The following is a 6,000-nucleotide window of genomic DNA, read 5'->3' on the forward strand; positions in this document are numbered from 1 at the left end:
CAGTATACTGCATTTAATACTTTATTTTTTATGAAATCAACAAATTTAATTTAATTGATCCGTCTTAATATCAACTAATTTAATCGGGATGCATTCATTTATTGCCGATGGACCCCTTAGTGTATCGATATGTGTCATCCTCCGAGCCTACTTGGTTTTGGTGACTCGAGCCACGTGTACATTTTGTGGGACCACGTGCCATCTAGGCTTGGTTGGTCACTATTTCAAGTGTCAAAAGAATTATTTAATAAATTTTAATTTCATTAAATTTCTTGTGTCTAAAATTTGATTATAATTTTTTTTCCTGATCTAGGGGTTCGTTGATTGAACAATAAGAGAGAGACGAGAATAAGAGAAAGGAAAAGAGAGATAGAATAAAAAAGAAAAAATTATAAAGAATAAAAAGTTAAGGAGATTGCTAATTGCTCCAAAAAGTAATTAAAAACACCGAATATTAGAATATATTGTAATTAATTAAATAGTCATCTCGATAATTTTACACCTACTAATGTAGAAAGAATAAAAATTTGAGCGCTCGTTTAATTTATTTTATTTAATCACGATAAATGCACAACCGATAACAAGGACTTTCATAACTAATCTTCACATTCAATCCTTGAAGTCTCAACAAGGATTTATTCACTTAACAATTGCCATTGTACCGGCAAACCATCGAAGCTTGTGGATGTCGCCAGACCAGTGGTGTTGTGTTGCTTGGTGGTCTCCACCTCCACGACTACCTATGCATATTTTTTATGCTTGGTGGTCTTCCCCCAGATAATTCTTTCTCCAATTTTTCTAGCAGCAAAACAACCACAAACACACAACCATTATTCTCCATAGGAAATCAAAAATTACAACAAAAAATTGTATTTACTTAATCCAAACATGCTCACAATTGTGCATTAAGAAAATTAAAGTCAGCTTGCCATAAATGGTTTCGGATGTTATTTTCAAAGTACCTGCAAACAAAACTGGTACGAGCATCCATCCAAACAACAGCATTGTAAAGAGGACAGCCAGTGGATTTGCTCCAAACGAGAGTGGTCTCTCTCTGATTGGTCAACCCAATCGCCTTCAATTTACCATCGACGTTGTGCCCATTGGCTGTGGCTTTGTCCAGAGCCATAGCCATACAAAGGGTCACGCTCTCCAATATCTCCATTGGATCATGCTCCACCCATCTATCTCATCATAACAGACAAACATAACACATAAATCAGTGACAAATCCAATTTAAATTCAGTGCAACAACAACAAAAAAAAATTGGGAGGAATATTATCAACCAATGCCTTCAATCACCAAATTGGGAGGAATATTAGTAAGAGCGCATACAGTTTCAATATGATGCATACTCTCTTTAGCCAGAAAATCAGCTACCATATAACATTCCCTGTGAATATGGTTTAGGTATAAGCATAGATGTATAGCAACATATAGCTACATTTTTATATAGCTACATATAATACTATATTTTTAAACTATAAAAAAATTATCCATTTCCGTAAAACTTTCAATAGTCATATAAATTATAAATTATCGATTAGTAATAAAGAGAGTCCATAGTCCATGGTTCAAAACAATTTGTCAAGGAAAAAGATATAGTGTATAAACCAACAAAAACGAGATGGGAGAGAGCGAGAGCTCTCTAAACCCTAGCGCCGCCACCGATGGGTATCCTCTTTGGAGGCCTCCTTCTCCTTCTCTCCAGCGTCCGCTCAGGCGTACGAGTTCTCTTCACTATGGCTGCACACCATTCATCCTTTGACGGGACGATTTTCTGACGACGGCAAGGGATCTGATTAGCCGGTTGTTCTTTGTGATATGGCTTCAGGTTTGGGGCTTTCTGGTGGTGTGGGATCCTGGCGGTACTCTGGTTGGATTGTAGCCGTTCCTAGCCGGCGAGTGGTGGAGAAGAGATCGGTCAACAAGCGGGCAGATCTGGTTCGTACTGGTGCAGGCACGACTGGTGGAATTCAGTCTGGTCTGTTTCAGGCGGCGATGTCGATATTGGGCTAGGCGGGCTTCTGCTCTCCTGCACGGTGGCAGCTTGGTTTTCCCTTGGTGGCTGATCTTGTTCTGGTGGCGGAGATGGTTGATGATCACGTCGGGTGGTAGCTGGCGGTGGTGTTTGGGTTCTCTGCGTGGGGTGCCCAGAGTAATCTGGGGTATCCTTATGGGCTGGTGTTGGGCTCATCTGCTGGGCCAGACCTCTCCATGGGTCTGGATCTGGGACCCGGGTGACTCATTGCCTGCTTCTATGTTAATTTGGACGAGGTTTCTGGGTGCGCCGCGTTTGTTTTCAGGTGGATTGAACCTTTCTAGATTCTATAAAAAGGCTCGGTATAGTCACGCTGTGAATACCACAATTGCGTGCTTTGGCGAGCAGTGTCCCTTATGTTGGGTCGAGTCTAGTCTTGATTGGTCTGCTGATCTTCTACATGCCCGGATCGCAAATTCTGATTGTTGGGTCTACAACTCTCAAGGTCATGACAATGGTTTCGTTGTTGGTAATTATCTTGAAGACAATGAGGATTCACCTTTAGAATTTGCTAGTTCTTCTAGAAAAGTTTCAGAGCAGAGTTTAATTGTACATGAACAATTGGTTGATGTAGTACATCTTCTAGTTTGTTCTAGTTTAGCTCAAAGTCTTAGGCGTTTCTGGCCTTTGTATGCTCCCCATTGGGATGCCCTCCTGAGCGATTTTAATCGCAAGATCAATGAACTTTTCTTTCAAAAAAAAAAAAAAAAAGAGTCCATAGTTCAAAGATATATATTTTAAAAGAAAGTGCACCTAGACTTTGAAACTTCTAGGATTTACTTAACCAATAATTTGATTTGCTGATAGATTCGTGTACCAAGATATATATATATATATATATATATATATATATATATATATATATATATATATATATATATATATATATAATCCTGATTATTATTCTAGAGTAATTTTGCGGTGTTAAGATGATTCTAAAGGTGCTTAGATCTAATTGATAAAGCAAATATAGTTTAATATTGGTGTTGTAAGCCTCTGGGCACCAAAGTTTATTATTTAGAAGGGTCAAATTAATCAAATTATTTGCATATATAGCTTACAGTATGAGAAAAAACAAAGTTTCATAAACAAATTAATCAAGATATATGGATCTCGCTTTTCTAGTTGGTTTGTTTTCAAGGCGATTGCCTCCATTCCATTGTAACAAAAAACAAAAGGTCGTTCTCTTAAACAATTTGAAAATTTGAAAATTGACATTATTATCTTTAAAAGAATGATGACTTTCTTTATTATTGCCTGAGGATCTCCTTTGGGGTGAAAGTCCTCCGCACGAGGAGCACCAAGTCAACTCACAAACAAAATTGAAAAGAAAGTAAGAGATGCCTCGTGGCAGTATATGAGAGTAGAACGTAGATCAGCTAACCTCGAAGTAGCGAAATGAACCTTCATAACTCAATTGCTTGTCTATCTGTGTTTTTATGGTAAATGATTTTGGTATGTAAATTTTATATTCTTTGTTGTCTATCTTATCCAATTAATTTAGAATTTGCTACCATTTTGGATAGTCCACATTTCTAAGAAGTTACATCATAGTCTTGTGTCTTGTCTTTAAAAACCAAAACAAAACAAAGTATTGAGCTTTGATCTCAGGGAGAAGAAGAGAAATGTCTGAGAAAGCAGAGGAGGAAGTGTTTATTGGGGCAATTGACCAAGGAACCACCAACACCAGACTCATAATCTATGATCATTTGGCATACCCAGTTGGGTCTCACCAGGTCGAGTTCACTCAGTTCTACCCAGAAGCAGGGTAAACCACTTTTTTTTTTTTATTGCACTGAATTTAAATTGGAATTGTCATTGATTTATGTGTTATGTTTGTCTGTTATGATGAGATAGATGGGTGGAGCATGATCCAATGGAGATATTGGAGAGCGTGACACTTTGTATGGCTATGGCTCTGGACAAAGCCACAGCCAACGGGCACAATGTCGATGGTGGATTGAAGGCGATTGGGTTGACCAATCAGAGAGATACCACTCTCGTTTGGAACAAATCCACTGGCTGTCCTCTTTAAAATGCTGTTGTTTGGATGGATGCTCGTACCAGTTTTGTTTGTAGGTACTTTGAAAATAACATCCGAAACCATTTATGGCAAGCTGGCTTTAATTTTCTTAATGCACAATTGTGAGCATGTCTTGTAATCTTGTTAGGCTGCAAGGCTCGACACACTAGTATAAGCTTTCAAGTGGACGTAGTTTCCCGCTAAGGCGGGAAATGAACCACTATACATCTTGTGTCGCTCTCTCTCTCTTTACTTATCGTTAATTAGATCCCCCACGGATCAAAGCATTAACATTGGCGTCGTCTGTGGGAAGCCAACACAATGGCTTCGTCACGTACCATGAACTTCGGTAAACATCAAATCAGGGCTCGGTCAACGCCCATCAGGGGCCAGTCAACGTCGAACAAGGCTTGGTCAACTTTTGGTCAACGCTGAGCTTCAAAAACAAATTGGGGCGGCTATTTACTCTGGACACCCAGAGGTCTAGTCTAAACACCCAAATCCAACCTCCTTCTTCTTCAGTCAGCGGCACCGCCAAGCTCGAGCTTCCGCCAGCATGACCATTCCTCAATCATCACCAGCACTGACAGCTCCGCCAAGGACAAACCTCCGCTAGGCACCGGCCATCTCCAAGGCACCACCCCGCCGGCCAACTCTTTCCCCGCTGACCACCGTCAGCGGCAAAGCCCAGTGCACTGCTCCGCCAACCAGCATCTCCGCTCCGCTAACCGGCAATAACCTCCGCTGTCATGAGCACCAGTCCGCTGGGCTTGTGCAAGCTTCTCCTCTAAGCTTCATCAGCGGGAAACAAGGCGCCGCTAATCTCCGTCAGCGGCAGTTCTTCCGCTCAGCTCCACCAGCGGCACATACCACCGGTCATCACCACTAGCTATTCAGCAATCACAAAAAGGTGCATGCATCACCTTTATCTCTGCAACAAAACCGAGCATCAACTTTATCTTTGCTCCTCTCCGACGGAAAATCTTCCGCCACACTGTGCACCGCCGGGCTGCACCGCTGCAGGTTCACCGCTGGAACTTCACCGTCGACCTCCGCACCGCCGATCATCACCAAAGCTCCGCGGAGCTTCACCGCTGACCATCAGCGTCACCCACGAGCTCCGCTCCGCTGATTTCGGAGTCTCCGCCAGGCTTGGGCTCCACAAATGTCAGACGGTCTTGCACCGCCAACCTTCTTCGTCCGTGGGTAGCGAACGTGGCGGCGACCCAGCGGTACATGTGCTCCGTCAATAGCACTCACCTCCGCTGAACATGCACCGGAGCTTTAATCTCCCTGGCGGAGCTTCAATTTTCCAATGCACCCAGTTTACTCTGGACACCCAGAGCTACCTCTGCACAACGCCGATCTTGTTCTCACCGATCTTGTCAAAGCACTCTGCTGAAATCCCTTGACCCGGGCACCCTCCTGCAATTATGAATTAAGGTGTTGGGTTTCTGCGGGGACAGAACGGCCAACAAAAGCTGAGTTTCTCTTCTTTCTTTATCTATTTATTGGGTTTTTTATGGACACCGCACACCCATGGCTTCGCACAAGTCAACAATTTTACTCTGTCCATTTAGAAACTCGTGATCTACTGTCATAGCATGTTGTACTTATTCATATATGTACACGCAACACAGCCATATAATTGCTTTTTATATGCTCATTACTCAAAGTGACACGTGTGCTCATCCACATGCATATGACACATGAAAATATATGTCCATACATACATGTACAAACAAAGCGTCTTAACTGCCACGTTAAGCTCATTTTAGGCTTTATACATGCTAGCTCTATTATGCATGATTACATCTCGCTTTTGGTACTTGTTCACTGGTTGCATACGCCATCCCTACTGGCCTTTTTAACACATATGCCTTATGACATTTACAGCAGCTATCTAAACCAGGCATGTTAATTTATTAACGCACA

This window comes from Rosa rugosa, chromosome 3, assembly GCF_958449725.1.
Source record: "Rosa rugosa chromosome 3, drRosRugo1.1, whole genome shotgun sequence".
In the NCBI taxonomy this organism is placed as follows: domain Eukaryota; kingdom Viridiplantae; phylum Streptophyta; class Magnoliopsida; order Rosales; family Rosaceae; genus Rosa; species Rosa rugosa.